This window comes from Triticum urartu, chromosome 6A, assembly GCF_056163025.1.
Source record: "Triticum urartu cultivar PI428250 chromosome 6A, HENAU_Tu73, whole genome shotgun sequence".
Taxonomy (NCBI): Eukaryota; Viridiplantae; Streptophyta; class Magnoliopsida; order Poales; family Poaceae; genus Triticum; species Triticum urartu.
The window spans coordinates 28127394-28147803 of NC_141878.1; the positions used below are offsets into that span (position 1 = coordinate 28127394).

Sequence of the window (20410 nt, forward strand, 5' to 3'; positions counted from 1 at the left end):
CAAAATGAATCCTTATGCTAAGTATATGAAAGAAATTGTTACTAATAAAACAAAGATACCGGAAGCTGAAATTTCCACCATGCTTTATAATTATACTTTTAAGGGTGGAGTACCTGGAAAACTAGGAGACCCAGGAGTACCCACTATACCATTGTCCATTAAAAGAAACTATGTTAAAACTGCTTTATGTGATCTTGGAGCCGGTGTTAGTGTTATGCCTCTCTCTTTATATCATAGACTTGACTTGAATAAGTTGACACCTACTGAAATATCTTTGCAAATGGCTGATAAATCAACTGCTATACCTGTCGGTATTCGTGAGGATGTGCCTGTTTTGGTTGCAAATGTTACTATTTTAACGGACTTTGTTATCCTTGATATTCCCGAGGACGATAGTATGTCTATTATTCTTGGAAGACCTTTTTTGAATACTGCAGGAGCTGTTATTGATTGCAACCAAGACAATGTCACTTTTCATGTTAATGGTAATGAGCATATGGTACACTTTCCGAGGAAACAAAGTTCATAGTATTAATTCTATTGGAAAAATTCCATCGATTATTTTTGGAGGTTTTGAATTTCCTCTTCCTACTGTCAAGAAGAAATATGATATTCTTATTATTGGGGATGTGCATATCCCCGTTGAGGTAACATGGTGTTATTCGAAATTTCTATCGTTCCATGTTATTCGGAATGAGTTTGTTAACAAGACTTGATCAACCTTGTTAGTGGATTCCTTTTGATGAGCATATGAGATGGATGAAACTAGAAGGCACAACCATCGGTACCCTTCTTTTACTTTCTGTTATTTAGTTGAAATAAAGTAAAAATAGTATTTTTCTGTCTATTTTCTGATTTATCCGTGCAATATAAAAATACCCCGAAAATAAAAGTTCTCCAAATGCCCCGAAATTGAAATATGATTTTTTCTGTAATATTTGAGAATATCTGGCACTGAGAACATAGCAGGGGGAGCAAGCACCTGGCCACGAGGGTCCAGGGCGCGCCCACCCCTATAGGACGCGCCCCCTGCCTCGTGGGCCCATGGTGGCTCCCCTCCACTCACTACAGGAATCAGCTAGTTTGTTGTCTGGGAAGTACAGACGGCAAAGAGCAAAATATAGACGGCAAAGAGTTTGTTGTCAGCCGAGTGACGGCAAAGAGTGACGGCAAAGAGGATGCCGACAAAGGTTGCTTTGCCGTCAGCTTTTTATCGGGTAGACGGCAAAGGCAAAGTCTTTGCCGTCAGCCATAACCGTTTCTGCTGTCAACCTGCATAAAAACTGACGGCAAAGAAAAGTACCTTTGCCGTCTGCCAAAATCCATCTTTGCCGTCAGCTACAAACACACACATACGGCAAAGGATTTTTGTTCCACACACAAAAAAAGAATTATTTTAATAAAGAAAGATATGGCTTGGCCGTTTCTTGCCACTTTCCATGGCTTTTTGGAACAAGGACCTGGAAGACCCGAGAAATGCATTATTAAGAATAACATGGCGGTACATTGCATGTTACTAAGGGGTCGAAAGTAACCAAGAAATTACAAAGCATTACTTGAGTAATGCAGGGAGGATCCTAAACAGAGAAAGAAAAAAGTAATTGAGTCCTTGAAAGCTCCTGCACGGTTGAGCCTTGCCGTCGTCGGTCGCCGTTGCCTCGCTGTAGTCCGGAGGGATGGCCGAAGCAGCTGGGCGCCGTTGCCTCGCTGCATTCCAGGGCGCCAGCCGTGAGGTGGTGCGGGGTCTTGTCGGAGCCTGGCGGAGGCGGGCGGACGACGCGGGCAAAGCCGAGAGGAGACGGGGGACGGCGCGGGCCGAGCCGAGCGGAGGCGGGGGACGGCGCTGGCGGAGCCGTGTGGAGGCGGGGGTGGGGGGGGCGGCGCTGGGGGGAGCGCAGATGCCGGTGGAGGTAGGCGGCGCACGGATGCGGGTGGCGCCGGTCGAGCCGAGCGGAGGCGGGCGGCCCGCGGAGGAGGACGGAGCCGGGCGGCGCGCGGAGGAGGGCACACGCAGCGGCGACTGCTAGTGAGGCGAGGGTGGCATCGAGCAGTGGGCTGTCAAGCGGAGAGAAAGAGAGAGGGGGTGGGTAGAGGAGTGAACCGGAGGGTGAGGGATAAGGCAGGGGAGTTGGTGGTTGTGGGCCAGTAGGTGGGTGGGGGTGTGTGCATCGTGGGATGAGAGAGAGAGAGAGAAGCTGGCGGGGGCGCCGTTGGATTTGTGCCACATCATCGATCCACGTGATTGATCCGCGTGGTGTGCTTTCTCTTTGCCGTCTGCGAAAAACAATACAGACGGCAAAGAGCTCACTTTGCCGTCTGCCAAAATAACACAGACGGCAAAGATTCTTTACCGTCTATGAAAACTAACACAGACAACAAAGATTTTTTGCCGTCTGTGTTTTCCTTGGCAGACGGCAAAGTGAGATCTTTGCCGTCTATGATTTTTTTCACAGACGGCAAAGTTTATTTTGTCGTCTATTTTTCTTTGCCGTCTGCAAATGACGGCAAATCTTTTCTTTGCCGTCTGCCCCGACGAAAAGCAGACGGCAAAGAGACCCATAGACGGCAAATTATCTGTTTCCTGTAGTGACTCATTCCTGCACCCACACACTTCTTCCTTCCAAAAAAGCACCATCCAGCTCAAGCACGAGTTCTAGCTCGTTTTGCTGCGATTTTCGATCTCCTTGCTCAAAGCACCTCTCACAAAACTGCTTGGGGGAGATTGTTCCTTGGTATGTGACTCCTCCATTGGTCCAATTAGTTTTTGCTCTAGTGCTTTGTTCATTGCAAATTTTTGCTGCCTAGGTGACCATGTTCTTGAGCTTGCATGTCAAATTTATATGCTTCCAAGTAGTTCTAATGCATGATATAGTCTCTAGCCACTTGTAGGAGTAGTTGCTATTAACTTTGTTCAGCTTCGCTCACTTTTATTTGAAGTTACTAAAAATTTCAGAATTTTTCAGAAAATAATGAAGAGATTTTTGAGGGGCTCATCGAGCCGAAGCTCGAAGGAAAAACAAGGTGAAGAAGCAGAGAGGCCCAAATATAATCTGCCTTGCACCGCGGAGGTTCGGCCGTGTGAATGGCCTTCCAATGATTTCTTGAGAGTAGCCGGGATTTATGATGATTTTTATGAATTAGCTGAGAATGCAGGCCTCACCGACTTCCTCCGCGACCAACGCGAACAGTATGCGATTAACTGATATGCTCAAAATGAGTCCTTATGCTAAGTATATGAAAGAAATTGTTACTGATAAAAGAAAGATACCGAAAGCTGAAATTTCTAGCATGCTTGCTAATTATACTTTTAAGGGTGGAATACCTAAAAAACTAGGAGACCCAGGAGTACCCACTATACCATGCTGCATTAAAAGAAACTATGTTCAAACTGCTTTATGTGATCTTGGAGCCGGTGTTAGTGTTATGCCTCTCTCTTTATATCATAGACTTGACTTGAATAAGTTGATACCTACTGAAATATCTTTGCAAATGGCCGATAAATCAACTGCTATACCTGTCGGTATTTGTGAGGATGTGCCTGTTGTGGTTGCAAACGTTACTATTTTAACGGACTTTGTTATCCTTGATATTCCCGAGGACGATAGTATGTCTATTATTCTTGGAAGACGTTTTGTAAATACTGCAGGGGCTGTTATTGATTGCAACAAAGGCAATGTCACTTTTCATGTTAATGGTAATGAGCATACGGTACACTTTCCGGGGAAACAACCTCAAGTACATAGTATTAATTCTATTGGAAAAATTCCATTGATTATTTTTGGAGGTTTTGAATTCCCTCTTCCTACAGTCAAGAAGAAATATGATATTCTTATTATTGGGGATGTGCATATCCCCGTTGAGGTAACATAGTGTTATTCGAAATTTCTCTAGTTCCATGTTATTTGGAACGAGTTTGTTAACAAGACTTGATCAACCTTGTTAGTGGATTCCTTTTGATGAGCATGAGATGGATGAAACTAGAAGGCACAACCTTTTGTACCCTCCTTTTACTTTGTGTTATTTAGTTGAAATGAAGTAAAAATAGTATTTTTTCTCTCTGTTTTCTGATTTATCCATGCAATATAAAAATACCCCGAAAATAAAAGTTCTCCAAATGCCCCGAAATTGAAATATGATTTTTTCTGAAATATTTGAGAATATCTGGCACTGAGAACACAGCAGGGGGAGCAAGCACCTGTCCACGAGGGTCCAGGGCGCGCCCCCTGCCTCGTGGGCCCATGGTGGCTCCCCCCACTCATTCCTGCACCCACACACTTCTTCTTCCTTCCAAAAAAATCACCATCCAGCTCAAGCACGAGTTCTAGCTCGTTTTGCTGCGATTTCGATCTCCTTGCTCAAAGCACCTCTTACAAAACTGCTTGGGGGAGATTGTTCCTTGGTATGTGACTCCTCCATTGGTCCAATTAGTTTTTGCTCTAGTGCTTTGTTCATTGCAAATTTGTGCTGCCTAGGTGACCATGTTCTTGAGCTTGCATGTCAAATTTATATGGTTCCAAGTAGTTCTAATGCATGATATAGTCTCTAGGCACTTGTAGGAGTAGTTGCTATCAATTTTGTTGAGCTTGGCTCACTTTTATTTGAAGTTACTAAAAATTTCAGAATTTTTCAGAAAATAATGAAGAGATTTTTGAGGGGCTCATCGAGCCGAAGCTCGAAGAAAAAACAAGGTGAAGAAGCAGAGAGGCCCAAATATAATCTGCCTCGCACCGTGGAGGTTCGGCCGTGTGAATGGCCTTCCAATGATTTCTTGAGAGCAGCCGGGATTTATGATGATTTTTATGAATTAGCTGAGAATGCAGGCCTCACCGACTTCCTCCATGACCAACGCGAACCGTATCTCTTACTCACCAATACTTTTGTGCAAAACATCTACTATTATCCTAAGGAATCACCTCCTTCAGTAGAGTTTCATTTATCTGATGTTATTAAGAAGATGTCACTAGATGAGTTTTGCAAGGTTTGCAAAATACCTTTCGAGGGTACGTAGTTTAGAGGATGCACATCGTAAAGATGTGGACGGGTTTATAGACACTATTACTCTAGGGGAAACGAAGAAGGTTTCTGATGCAAGAATCACTAGCATACATTTTCTAGTTTTATGCTACTTTGCAATATTTGCTAGTCGTTGCTTAATTGGTCGCGGAAACTGTGGAAACCTTAATGTTCCTGATATTATTATTTTGTTCCATGGTTTATTCTGTGATAATATTGTTAGTATCACTACTAGGGAAAACCTTATACACAGAATCTTAGCAGCAGCGCGGCATAAAAAGAGGCGCTGCTGCTAGTTAGTAGTAGCGCGGCTACGTAAAGCGCGCTACTGGTGCAAACGTAGCAGTAGCGCGTGATTCTTAAACCGCGCTGCTACAAAAATCCACCGACAGTACACAACGACCTAAGTTTACCAGTAGCGCGGCGTCAGGAAGCGCGCTGCTGCTAATGCCATAGTAGTAGCGCGATTTTTTGTCACGTCGCTGCTGCTAATTTTGAAATTGTGCACATGGTTGGCCCGTTTAGCAGTAGCGCGTGATAGGAAAGCGTGCTGCTGCTACGCTCTTAGCAGCAACGCGCTTTTGCTCCCGCACTACTGCTAAGACGCAGCACCCACCACCTTTTTCCACCTCCCCCTCCCCATCTCATCTCCTCCCTTTCCCCTACCTCCCACATCCTCCCTCTCTCACTCTTCTTCTTCCTCAATACTTCTCCCCCCATTACTCTCCCTCTTCTACCTACCTTTCTCTCTCTTCATTACTCCTAGCTATAACTACACCACCTCCATTAATGCATCTCCTTTCTCTTTTTCCTCCCCCCTCCACTAGTTGAAGTTGTCTCCTCCCAAATTAGCTAGCTAGGTAGATGTAGCATTTAGTTAAGTGACCTATTTGCCCCCTAACTAGATCTTTCTTTGTCAAGAAGAGCTTTGTGCACTTTTGACCTCCCTACATCATCATCTCCACCGTGTGCTCGATCTCGAGATAGAGGTGTGATTAATATTTCATGCTTTTGCAAAACGGAAATATGTTTATGTGTGTGTGATATGTTTATGGAAATTGTGTGTGTGGCATGAGTTGACGCCAAATTGTGCTTTTGAGTTGCCTATGTTTTGCGGAAATGTCGATTTATTTCCGTTTTGGCGAATTCCGGGCAAACTCTAGATCTATATATGTCCTATTTTTAAGGAAGGTCATGCCGAATTTTTGTATGACTTTGATGAATGCATGCATTTTTATAATCAATTTGTTTATTATTACCGTGCAGAGTTGACGATGGTCAATGGAATGATGGTGGACAGGTGGTTGCGGTCGGCGGTGCAGGACATGAAGGAAAATAACCGAACAGAGGTTTTATGTCCGTGTCAAAAATGCAAAGGAATAGTTTGGCTTGACCCCCATGACGATGGTCGTGTCGAAGCGCACCTACTCATGACTGGTTTCATGGATGGCTATACTTGGTGGACAATTGAAGATGAGGATGACGATGTTGAGGATGCCGACGGGGCACGCAATCATGACACGGGGCAAGACGAAGAGATGATCAATAATGGCAGCGGGGAAGAGGCCGGACATGCCGGTGGAGAAGGGGCCGAACATGGCAGCGGAGAAGGGGCCGTACATGGCGGCGGAGAGAACGACATGGACTCCACACAGCAGAGTTCGTCGGTACTAAGTTCAATCGTGATAGACCTAAAACTCGCGCTGCTACTAGCCTTTTCCCTAGTAGTGTATGGATGGTATTATTTCCAAACGGTTAAGTCTGAACCGTACAAAGGGTCCCATCTTTGGAGGTATCTATGCTTCACGCCTAGCTGCGCATTTTAACATACCCACTAGGCACTATGAAAAGGAAGAAAAATTGCTGCCCACTGTTTATCTAGATTATAAGAGTATGGTAGCGCATGATTTTATTGTTAAGAATAGGGAAGGGGTGCTTAAATACAAATTGTTCTTTGATAAACATCACCCTGAAACTATTACCTTGCCTGCTCCTTCCTTGTTTGACTTATCTGCAGGACCGTATCTCGTTCCGCTGGCAGCCATTCACGCCTACCGGAACCCTACATCAGCTACAGAGCCAGAGCCAGAACCACAATTTGATCCACCACGACAGTCTAACTATTATTGGGATCCGGAGATGATTGCCAACCAGTGGCAGTGAGGGTCTTCTTCATCTCAGTACGACCCCAACAACAACTATGGATATCCGCCAGGCCATCAGTGGCAATAAACCAACTTAGGCCAAAAGCCTAAGCTTGGGGGAGTACGTATTTCTCATCGACATTACATTTATGTTCACACACTCATTGCTAGATGTCGGTGCTCATACTTTTTCACTGTAATATCCATGCTAGTTTATTTTCTTTTTCCTGCTTTCCTCTTGTGTGTTTGATAAACCTTAAGAAAAATAAAAAAAATAGTAATAGCTTTTGGTAGTTTACTTTCTTGTTGTAGTAGTAATAATTAAAAAGAAAACCCAAAAAGATTTCCCGTTCTTCTTTTGCTTGATGGGAGCTTTCCCGTGTAAATAGTTTTATTTCTTTTCTTTTTATTTGGGGGTTGATAGGAGAAGACCATGATTAAATTGTTGAAGTGGCTATTATATGCATTATTGTTGATTTAACCAAGAGCCCATATTGCCTTGTCTTCTCCTGTTTATTGAATGCTCGTAGATTCCATCTTAGTCCAATGCACGTGCACTCTTATTATTATTCACATCATTCGGTCGTGCAAGTGAAAGGCAATTATGACGATATATGATGGACTGACTGAGATGAGAGAAGCTGGTATGAACTCGACCTATCTTGTTTTTGTAAATATGATTAGTTCATCGTTCCTGATTCAGCATAATTATGAATAAACATGTTTGCAATGACAATTAGAAATTATAGTTACTCGTGCCATGCTTGATTAGCTATGAGTTATAATGGTTTACCTTGCATTCCAACATGCTATTAAAACAATTGTGATGTGGTATAGCGGGGTGGTATCCTCCTTTGAATGATTTAAGTGACTCGACTTGGCACATGTTCACACATGTAGTTGAAACAAAATCAACATAGCCTTCACGATATTTACGTTCATGGTGGATTATATCCTACTCATGCTCGTACGCAATGTTCATTAATTTTAATGCATGTTCATGACTGTTGTCGCTCTCTAGTTGGTCGCTTCCCAGTCTTTTTCTAGCCTTCACTTGTACTAAGCGGGAATACTACTTGTGCATCCAATCCCTTAAACCCCAAAGTTATGCCATATGAGTCCACTATACCTTCCTATATGCGGTATCTACCTACCGTTCCAAGTAAATTTGTATGTGCCAAACTCTAAACCTTCAAATGAAATTCTGTTTTGTATGCTCGAATAGCTCATGTATCAACTAGGGTTGTCCGTATCTTCCATGCTAGGCGGGTTATTCTCAAGAGGAGTGGACTCCGCTCCCCACTCACGAGAAAATGGCTGGTCAGTGGGATGCCCAGTCCCATGCTTTATGCAAACTAAATCAAAATAATTGCAAACAAAACTCCCCCTGGGACTGTTGTTAGTTGGAGGCACTCGTTGTTTCGAGCAAGCCATGGATTGATGCTTGTTGGTGGAGGGGGAGTATAAACTTTACCATTATGTTTGGGAACCGCCTATAATGTGTGTAGCATGGAAGATATCGCCATCTCTTGGTTGTTATGTTGACAATGAAAGTATGCCGCTCAAAATATTATTTATCTCTATTTCAAAATCGAGCTCTGGCACCTCTACAAATAACTGCTTCCCTATGCGAAGGGCCTATCTATTTACATTTATGTTGATTCATCACCCTCTTATTAAAAAGCACCAGCTGGAGAGCACTGATGTCATTTGTATGCATTACTATTAATTTATATTGGGTATGACTCTGACTGGATCTGTTTTACCATGAGTTACAATGTCTAGTCAGTCCTTGATCTTTAAAGGTGCTCTACATTTATGTTTTGCAGTCTCAGAAAGGGCTAGCGAGATACCATCTTGTTATATCATATCATGATTGTTTTGAGAAAGTGTTGTCATTCGAGATTTATTATTAGTGCTGATTATGCCATTAATATGAGTAAACATGAGACCTAAGTGTTATTGCGAATGTGGTTAGTCATAATCTTTGCTGAAAACTTGAATGCTGGTTTACATATTTACAACAACAAGAGCAAGCAGAGTTTGTAAAAGTTTTTCTTTATCACTTTCAGTTTATCAACTGAATTGCTTGAGGACAAGCAAAGGATTAAGCTTGGGGGAGTTGATACGTCTCCGTCGTATTTACTTTTCCAAACACTTTTGCCCTTCTTTTGGACTCTAACTTGCATGATTTGAATGGAACTAACCCAGACTGACGCTGTTTTCAGCAGACTTTCCATGGTGTTATTTATGTGTAGAAACAAAAGTTCTCGAAATGACCTGAAACTCCACGGAACGTATTTCTGGAAAATATTAAAAATACTGGAAGAAGAATCCATGTCAGGGGGCGAACACACTAGTAGGGAGAAGCCTAGCAGTAGCGCGGGTTTTAGGTATATTAGTAGCGTGGGTGCACGCGCTACTGATACGACGCTACAACTAATAGGTAGTAGTAGCGCGGGTGCCACCCGCACTACTACTACGTCCGTTAGTAGTAGCGTGGGTAAAAACCCGCGCTACTACTAACCCGTGCTATTTTTGCCCGAATTTTCAAATTTCTGAATTATTTTAACCTCTAATCTCTAATCACCCCTCATCACTGCTCAATTTAATCTCTAATCACCCCTCATCATTCCAAATCATCTAACTTCCCGGACGGTCACCCATCCTCTCACTACTCCAGCCTGAGCACACTTAACTTCCGGGTTCTATTCTCCCTCGATTCCAAGTCTGCACTTGTTGTTTTCCTGACAATAGTAAGATGTCAATCCTATTAACCCTCAGGAGTTTAGCTTGAGCATGAAGTCACACATTTCACTGTTTGAGTTTAAAATATTGTTCTAAAAAACAATAATTATTTAGTAACACACTAATATTTCTTGAATAAGTAGTTTGACAACATTTTGACCACAGTTTGACAAAAATTCCAAAAAATTGGAATAATTATTTAGTAACACTAATATTCTTGAATAATTATTTAGTAACACTAATACTTCTTGAGTAAGTAGTTTGACCATAGTTTGACCAGATTTGACCAAAATTAAAAAAAACTGAAATTTGAGCATAACTTTTTCCTTTTAGAATTTGAGGATTCTAAAAATTTGCAAACAGGCCATAGGCCGTCGAAATCGGATGCGGATTTTCGTGCTGAACATTTTGATATATTATACGTTTTTTTCTGACATCGTATACAAAAGTTATAGCCGTTTTACATTTTCCCTACACTTTTTGCAAAACATGTCCAAGTTTAAGTTTTTAAATTTTCCTAACAAGTAGATGTAGTAACATAACTACATCTCGAAGGATTTTAATTTTTGAAGTTTTTATCATTTTCTTTTTCTTTTTACAAAACTGAAAAGGCGATCCACAAGGTGGGGGGTAGAGTTTGAAAATGGTACCTTTAGTAGTAGCGAAGGTTTTGCCCCCCCCCCCCCCCCCCGCTACTACTATGGCATGTCCTGGAGGGGCATGGTTGAGACCTCTTAGTAGTAGCGAGGGGTAAAAACTTAGTAGTAGCGCGGGTTTATAATTTTCGCTACTAGTATGGCATGGCCCAGGGGCACGGTAGAGACCGCTTAGTAGTAGCGAGGGTTAAAAACCAGCGCTACTGCTATCAACTTAGTAGTAGCGAGTGTTAAAAACCCGCGCTACTACTATGGCATGTCCCGGGGGGCACGGTAGGGACCGCTTAGTAGTAGCGAGGGTTAAAAACCAGCGCTACTGCTATCAACTTAGTAGTAGCGAGGGTTAAAAACCCGCGCTACAAGTAAGTAGCAGTAGCAAGGGGTATAAACCCGCGCTGCTAGTAAGCGTCTATGTATAAGCTTTTCCCTAGTAGTGACACCCTGCCCACGAGGGTGGGGGGTTCGCCCTCCAACCTCGTGGGCCCCCTTACGCTCCACCGCCCTCAACTCCAACTCCATATATTCGTGTTCATGGAGAAAAAAATCAGAGAGAAGGATTCATCGTGTTTTACGATACGGAGCCGCCGCCAAGCCCTCAAACCTCTTGATCAACTATGGAGTCCAGTGCTGCTGATGCGGCCACGTACTTCAAGGATCAAAAAGATCATGAAGTGGAAAGGCTGTTCTGGTCGCAATTCCATGTTCCAGTGCGTCCGCTGCTGTTGAATGAGCGAATGGCTGAGCGGGCCGAGCTCCATAGGTTGTCCGGGCTTGCCATGAGATCTGTTGTGGATCATCTGTGGCCGGAAGGGCCGAGGCCAAATAGTTATTTTGCTTTAGTGCAATAGTTCATTGGTGCTATGCCACGCATCGACGCTATGAAGAGGTCGGTGTGCATAGAGGGTGCGTGGATGGCACTTGCCCGTGTAAAGACATATTGGGAGGATATGGAGGCCACCGCTATTGCAACCCAGAGCTCGACCGAGGGCCGAGTAGCTGCCGATCACTACTTTGAAGAGGTCCTTGAAGGCGCTCGTTCAATAGAGGCTCAGTGCTCGAAGAACATTATGTTCTAGTGGCGTGTATTCCCATTGTAAAAACAATGTTTTATTAAATTATACTTGTGCCTGCAAGTATTAAGATGCCTCCTGTGCGGCCGTTTATGTATATATTTATATAACCTGAAAGTTTGCAGTCGTCAGCTTCAGCCCCCACGCATATAATGTGGGGGTGTTTGCAAAAACGCGTATTCACATTTGATCCAACGTCTTGGTCCATTAAGGAGGCGATAGCGCAGCGAACTTGGCAGTCGGACTATGTTGCTTTAACACTTTCACTTAGCCATAGGAGTTTGACAGTGGGGCTACCCTATAGCCCCTGGTACCTATGCGCTCGTCCGAACACGGGGCGCGTGCGTACATGGCCGGGAAACGGCCCTTCGTTATTGCGGAGGAATCCTGAAGATTCCGTTAAGTCATCGAGTGGTTGACCAGTCTCGCGCTTTATCATGACAGTCAGTTTTCGGCTTTCTCTACTGAGGTGCTCATCCGGATGAACCAAGGCACAATCGCAGTAGTTCTCCCGGTGCCACCTTAGCCGATAGAGCGGAACGTAAGGTAGCAAAACACGGGAGCCAGGCAAACCCAACATTTGACCAAAGACATGATTCGGAGCTGATGCATATAAGGCCAAACACGCGACGCCGAACACTCCCTAAGGTATTCGGTCTTTATAACATATGTCGGGCCGAACACGCCGAACACGCCGAACACGCCGAACACTTAGTAATGAACCCCAAGTGTCTAGGTACGAGCAATATCCTGACTTGGCGAAATGCCAATAACGTCTGCATCCTTCTCGGTTATACTAAATATCCGGAGGATGTAAACAACAAAAGACAGTAAGAAAGGTTGACGCAGGGTCTTAATCTAAAAAGAAAAATTTGGGCGGGTAAGTGATGCACGTCTACGCCTGTGTCTCCGTTGTGCCGTATCCTGGACGGGTGTAGCATGATACGTCTCCAACGTATCTATAATTTTTGATTGCTCCATGCTATATTATCTACTGTTTTGGACCATATTGGGCTTTACTATCCACTTTTATATTATTTTTGGGACTAACCTATTAACCGGAGGCCCAGCCCAGAATTGTTATTTTTTGCCTATTTTAGAGTTTCGAAGAAACGGAATATCAAACGGAGTCCAAACGGAATGAAACCTTGGGGAACGTGATTTTCTCACCGAACATGACCCAGTTGACTTGGACCCTACGCCAAGCAAGCTTCGAGGTGGGCACGAGGTAGGGGGGCGCGCCCTACCCCGCACCCCCCCAGGCGCGCCCCCACCCTCGTGGGGCCCACAAAGCTCCACCGACGTACTTCTTCCTCCTATATATACCTACGTACCCCCCAAACGATCAGAACAGGAGCCAAAAACCTAATTCCACCACCGCAACTTCTGTACCCACGAGATCCCATCTTGGGGCCTGTTCCGGAGCTCCGCCGGAGGGGGCATACACCACGGAGGGCTTCTACATCATCATAGCCCCTCCGATGAAGTGTGGGTAGTTTACCTTAGACCTTCGGGTCCATAGTTAGTAGCTAGATGGCTTCTTCTCTCTTTTTGGATCTCAATACAATGTTCTCCACCTCTCTCGTGGATATCTATTTGATGTAATCTTCTTTTTGCGGTGTTTTTGTTGAGACCGATGAATTGCATATTTTCGTGATGAACATTTTGATATATTATGCGTTTTTTTTCTCACATGGTATGCAAAAGTTATAGCCATTTTACATTTTCCCTACACTTTTTGCAAAACATGTCCAAATTTAAGTTTTTAAATTTTCCTAACTAGTAGATGTAGTAACATAACTACATCTCGAAGGATTTTAATTTTTGAAGTTTTTATCATTTTCTTTTGCTTTTTACAAAACTGAAAAGGCGATCCACAAAGGGGGTAGAGTTTGAAAATGGGACCTTTAGTAGTAGCGAGGGGTAAAAATTTAGTAGTAGTGCGGGTTTATAACCCTCGCTACTACTATGGCATGGCCCAGGGGCACGGTAGAGACCGCTTAGTAGTAGTGAGGGTTAAAAACCAGCGCTACTGCTACCAACTTAGTAGTAGCGAGGGCTAAAACCCGCGCTACTACTATGGCATGTCCCGGGGGGCACGGTAGAGACCGCTTAGTAGTAGCGAGGGTTAAAAACCAGCGCTACTATTATCAACTTAGTAGTAGCGAGGGTTAAAAACCGACGCTACTAGTAAGTAGCAGTAGCGAGGGGTATAAACCCGCGCTGCTAGTAAGCGTCTGTGTATAAGCTTTTCCCTCGTAGTGACACCCTGTCCACGAGGGTGGGGGCGCGCCCCCAACCTTGTGGGCCCCGTGACACTCCACCGACCTCAACTCCAACTCCATATATTCATGTTCAGGGAGAAAAAAATCAGAGAGAAGGATTCATCGCGTTTTACGATACAGATCTACCGCCAAGCTCTCAAACCTCTTGATTAACTATGGAGTTTGGCAGACGCATACGTGGATTTGGCGGCCAGTGCTGCTGATGCGGCCGCGTACTTCAAGGATCAAAAAGATCATGAAGTGGAAAGGTTGTTCTGGTCACAGTTCCATGTTCTAGTGCGTCCGCTGCTGTTGAATGAGCGAATGGCCAAGCGGGCCGAGCTCCATAGGGTGTCTTGGCTTGCCATGAGAACTGTCGTGGATCATTTGTGGCCGGAAGGTCCGAGGCCAAATAGTTATTTTGCTTCAGTGCAACAGTTCCTTGGTGTTGTGCCACGCATCGACGCTATGAAGAGGTCGGCGTGCATCATGGGCGATCGCATGCAGTACGTGCGCACGGTGGAGAGAGGTGAGAGGGAGAGACTAGCTAACTGCTAACACCCCTCCGCAGTTTGAGCGTCGGGTGGCCTGATGCACAAACTGGAACGAAATTCCTCGAACGCCGGCGTGGGCAGCCCTTTGGTGAGAACATCAGCAAACTGTTGGCTCGTTGGCACATGGAGGACGTGCAGCTCGCCGAGGGCCACTTTCTCCCGGACGAAGTGGATGTCAAGCTCGATGTGCTTGGTCCGGCGATGATGCACAGGGTTGGCAGCCATGTAGACGGAGGATATGTTGTCGCAGAAGACAATGCTGGCCTTGCGAAGAGGAGTCGCGAGCTCGGCGAGGAGCTATCGGATCCAGCAGCTTTCGGCGACGGCGTTAGCGACGACGCGATACTCGGTAGGGGTGGGCATTCGGTAGAAACCGAAAGTTCGGTTTATACCATTTGGTTTATTTTTAATTTCAGTTAACAAAACCAAAAACCGAAAATAACATGCAAAAACAACTAACCGAAAATTCGGTTAGCCGACCAATTCGGTTCGGTTTTCGGTTTAAACCAACTGATTGCAGCGTTGCTGAGAAGCTACAGCGAGCGCATCATACAAGAGCTTCCTGACCTCTTATATAGCCGGTCACCTTGTCCCTGAAGCGTAGCTGACCGATGTGGGACTAAACAAGTAACACTCCACCCGATGCACACTATCAGCCAAAGGAAATACTATTTGGGCCATGCAATTAAGTGTGTGGGCCAGATCACACCAGCTGGGCCAGATCACGCTATGTGTGGCTGCATGCATGCAGGCGCGCGGCCGTGAAGTAGTTGCATGCGAGAGGTGCTGCCTCAAAAGAAAATTCTAGCGAGACGTGCGGACGTGGGATGCCTCACACTGGAATTGCGTTTCGCTTCGGCTTGGCATTTGGCGAGATGTGCGGTCGGGCGGGACGCCTGTACTAAAATTGCGTGCACTTCGGTTTTTCCTTCGGTTATCGGTTAACTACCGAACCGGCCGATTTTAATTCGGTTATTAAACATAGAAACCAAATTTGAATATAGCAGCAGCAAAAACCGAAAATTTGGTTTTTTCGGTTTCGGTATCGGTTCGGTATTCGGTTGGTCGGTTTTTATGCCCATCCCTAATACTCGGCTTCTGCACTTGACCTGGACACGGTGGCCTGGCGTTTGGAGGACCAGGACACCAGAGCATCACCGAGGTAGACGACGTAGCCAGAGGTGGAGTGTCGCGTGTCCGGACACCCGGCCCGGTCGGCGTCGGAGTAGGCAACAAGGTCGAGGGAGGCAGCTGGTTGTAGACATAGTCCATGGCTTGTGGTGCCCCGAAGATAGCACAGTATCCGTTTCGCCAGTGCCATGTGGGGAACGCGCGGATCATGCATCACCAGGCAGCATTGCTGGACTGCATAGGCAATGTCGGGGCGTGTCATAGTCATGTACCGGAGAGCGCCAACGAGGCTGCGGTACTCCGCGGCGTCGGGCACCGGCGCGCCAGCCGTCGTAGAGAGCTTCGAGCGAGTGTCGACAGGAGTCGAGAGCAGCTTGCAGGCTTGCATGTTGGCACGCTGGAGCAGTTCTTCGGCGTACTTCTGTTGAGAGAGGAAGAACCCGTCGGCCGTGCGAGTGACGGCGATGCCGAGGAAGTAGTGGAGTGGACCGAGATCTTTCATCGAGAACTCCGTCGAGAGTCGGCGCTGGAGTTGGTGAAGAAGCGCAGTCGACGAAGCAGCAAGAATTATGTCGTCGACGTAGAGGAGAAGGTAGGCCGCGCCGTCGTTGTTGTGGAGCACGAACAGAGACGGGTCCGCCCGAGAGGTGACGAAGCCGATGCTACGGGCGAATGCAGCGAAGCGCGCGAACCAGGCGCGCGGTGCTTGCTTCAGGCCATAGAGGGAGCGATCGAGCAGACAGACGTGGTCGGGGTGAGCCTCGTCGACGAAGCCAGCCGGTTGCTGGCAGTACACCTGCTCCGTCATGTGACCGTGCAAGAAGGCATTGTTGACATCCATTTGATGCACTGGCCACCGACGAGACGCCACCACGGTGAGGACGACGCGGATCGTGGCCGCCTTGATGACCGGTGAGAAGGTCTCGTCGAAGTCGACGCCGGGGCGTTGGGAGAAACCGCGAACCACCCATCTGGCCTTGTAGCGTTCAAGCATGCCGTCGGCCTTGAGTTGTGCCGAAACAGCCACTTGCCGGTGACGATATTGGCACCGCGCGGCCGCGGCACGAGCCTCCAGGTCTTGTTCTCCATGAGGGCCCTGTACTCCACCTGCATCGCAGCCAACCAACAAGGATCGCGCAAGGCGGCACGCACGGTTTTTGGGATTGGAGAGATGTCAAGTGTAGTGGAGGTTGTGAGGTTCTGGTGATATTTAGGGTTAGGAAGAAACTTGCCGGCTTGTGCGCGTGTCTGCATGGGGTGTGTTGGGAGTGGGCAGGCACGGCGGCGAGGCGGTGGTGAGGGTGATGGTGCGGCTGTGGAGGGGTTGGCAACCGGAGTTGCGGGCGACGCCGCGTGATCGGATGTGGTGGGAGTGGGGGGAGAGACACGGGTTCGGGTGTCATGGGCGCAGGACGGGCTGACGCGGGTTCAGGGGACATTGGTTTGGGTGTGGGAGGGGTCGACGCGGGGACTGCCATGGCAGCAGGCACCGGTGCTAGTGGGGGCGCGTCCACGGTGGTGGGGGTGGATGGGTGAGATGGACGAACGGTCCGGGGTTGGTGTGGAACTATGTCGTCGAGGAGAGATGTGTCTGGCTGGGTGGTTTCGCTTGCAGGGACGCGAAACGGGAATGTGCCCTCATCGAAGACGACATGCCGTGAGGTCACCACGCGCCCGGTGGCACGGTTGATACACTGGTAGCCTTTGTGCTCGTGCGAGTACCCAAGGAAGACGCATGGCGCGGAGCGTGGGGCTAGCTTGCGCGGAGTTGTGGCTGTGAGGTTCGGGTAGCATAGACAACCGAACACACGCAGCGAGGTGTAATCAGGGTGCACGCCGTAGAGGAGGAAAAATGGCGAGTGATCGTGGCGAGGACGGCATGGCCGTCTATTGAGGAGAAAGGTGGCAGTTTGTAATGCTTCGGCGCAGTAGGAGTATGGCATGTGGGCGTGGACGAGGAGCGATCGCGTGATGTCGTTGAGGGTGCGAAGGGCACGCTCCGCCCGCCCGTTCTGTAGTGAGGTGTAAGGGCATGACATGCGTATCTGAGCGCCCAGCGAGGAGAAGAGAGCGCGTGAGGATGCGTTCTCAAACTCCTTGACATTGTGTGTTTGGACTGTGAGGATGGGAAGGTTGAATTGAGTCCGTGCGATGGCGAAGAACGTGCGGATCGTGGGAAGAACATCGGATTTGTGTCGCAAAGGGAAAGTCCATGCAAAGTGACTATAGTCATCGAGAATAAGTAGATAGTAGTGGCAACCGGAGTTGCTCGGCACGGGAGAGGTCCATACATCACAGTGCACTAACTGAAACGGAAAGAAAGATACATGCCCAGATGAGCCGAACGGGAGCCTAGTGCTCTTCCCTAGTTGACACGCATGACAGACACCGGAGGCGGAGTGGTCGTAGTCAATGCCCGTGAGACGAAGAGTGCGGCCAAGGGCGTCTCCACCTAGATGGTCGAGGCGCTGGTGCCACAACTCGCGGGTGGTGGTGGTGGTTAGCGCGTGGTGATCACGTGATGCGGGAGCGGACAACATGGGGTAGAGCTCGTCATCGTCCGAGTTACATCGGAGGATCACCCTCTCCGTTCTTCGATCCTTGACAGAGAAACCAAAATCATCAAACTCAACATTTAGTGGGTTATCGCGAGCTAAAGCTTTGACAGAGATTAGGTTGCGAATTAGGTGTGGGGAGACAAGAACATTTTTGAGAGAGATGGGAGAGCCTGAGGTAGGGATGGTGGTGTGGCCGGTGTCGTGGTCGCAAGCGTGGTCCCGTCGCCGACAAAAATGCGAGATGAAGTATGGGGAAAGGAGGAGGAGAGCATACCGGACGAGGAGGCCATGTGCGACGTCGCCCCCGTGTCGAGGTACCAGTCTGCGGTCGGTGGCGACTGCTGCGGCTGCTGCATCGTCATGGAGTTGAGGGCGTGGATGAGCGCGCCCTGGTCCCATGCAGGCGTGGTCGGGTTGTAGAGACCGGTGTTGGGGGCGCCGTAGAGCGGGTGCGCAGGTACAGCACCGTGCTGCCAAACCACGGGAGGTGCCGTCGCAGGGATGCCCGAAGCGCCCGGAGCACTCGGGCCAGCAGTGTGGTGCGAGGCAGTGCCCGCGAACGGCGTGCTCGCGCCAGGACGAGGGCCGAGGATGCCCGCGCCCGGGGCGTGGGCGCGCCACGGCATCGGCTAGGCATGGACCATGCCGGTCCACGGTGCAGTGGCAGGAGCGGGAGGGCGTTGGGCATGCCCACCCCCGCCAGAGTGGGATGACTGGCCCCCGCCGGAGTTGTTGGCCTTCCCTTTGCCCTTGTAGCGGCCGCCTCCGCCGCGTGGAGGGCCGTTGCTAGGACCGCCGCTGCTGCCCTGGGAGTTGTTGGTGTTGTTGGCCAGGACGCGGGCGGCGTGCAGACCAGTCTCAGTGGAGCCGTCGGCAGAGAGACGACTCTCCTCCAACAGCAGAAAAGCACGGCAGCGTAGCAGGGTCAGAAAAGGTGTCTGCATCGTCAGGATAGGCACGGCATAGCGAAAACGTGGGTGAAGCCCACGGAACATGTTGAGCACCTGATCACGGTCGGTGACGCGCGCGCCGAGCTCGGCGAGGCGGTCGGCGCAGTCCTTGAGCCATGCAAAGAAGGAGAGGATGGACGAGGACCCCTGCTCGAGGCGGCGAAATTCGGTGGAGAGAAACACCACCTGATGTTCCGCGTTCTCGAGGAAGAGAGTGCAGATGGACTCCCAGACGGTAGCGGCAGTGGCGCCGCGCTGGTGAATGAGACCGAAGACCTCCGTGTTGACACGGTTGTACAGCCAGGAGAGGACGTGGGCGCCGTCCTGTGCCCAGGCCGGGTCACGTGGGCGCGCCGGACCGGCGATGTGGTCGGCAACGGCATGCTTGGCGAACGTGACCTCGAAGAGAGTGCGCCAGTGGGAGAAGTTGGGGGGGGTGAGTGTGAGCACGATGGGAACGTGCTGGTTGATGAAGACGCCGGCGAGAGGAGAGACGAGCGGCTGGTTGTGCGCGGAGGAGGAGGCCGTCGGGTCCGGCACGAAGAGCGCTCCGCGCGCAAAGGCGGAGGGGGTGAGAAGGGTCTGGTGAGAGCTTTGGGTGGAGGGCGGTGTGGCGGGCGAGCCGCCGCCGGCGACAGAGTTGGGCCGCGGTGGTGGAGGGGGAGGGGGAGGGGGAGGGGCGGCCATGATCGCGAGGTGCAGAGGGGAGCGGAAGCAGTTTCAGGGACGAGGAACGAGCCCTGCGTCTGATACCATGTAGAATGCTATGGAAAGAGGAGATTGCACCTTGGGTGCTCTCCGATCTATACACTCATATATATAGGTCAGGTTACAATAGGGCGCATAGCGCCGGGTCGTGGTGTCGTGCATGGATCATGGGCGATCGCATGCAGTACGTGCGCACGGTGGAGAGAGGTGAGAGGGAGAGACTAGCTAACTGCTAACAATATGGCTCACCCAAGCACCGTTTTGAGTGTTGGAAGCTGGGTGGCTGATGACTCACCAGAAGATGAATGAGAAGTGCCCTGATAATCGGAGTCAGACGGATTAAGAGGTTGACGAAAACAACCCGCTTTAGGACAAGCATTGACAAGAGAGTTACAGACCTCTGAACGGTGTTTCCGAACCGGACTGTTCGGTAAACCAGCGGAGGTAACTACCTGGCCGCTATGCCGGGTTGTGCGGCGAGCTTCATACTGTTTTGTCTTCACAAGAAAGTTTGGGTCCAAATAATCAAGGGGGTGAGAAAATTTAACTTTCCGGTTTGCCCGACGGATTTTTAGTGAAGGCAAAGGGTTTGAATCGGAGGAGAGAGTGATTAC

General features: G+C 48.5%; 1 pseudogene; it reads right to left on the reverse strand.

The window, feature by feature from the left end:
• Positions 1-18145: 18145 nt before the first annotated feature.
• On the reverse strand, positions 18146-19775 carry LOC147963486 (uncharacterized; annotated as a pseudogene).
• Between the last annotated feature and the right edge of the window lie 635 nt (positions 19776-20410).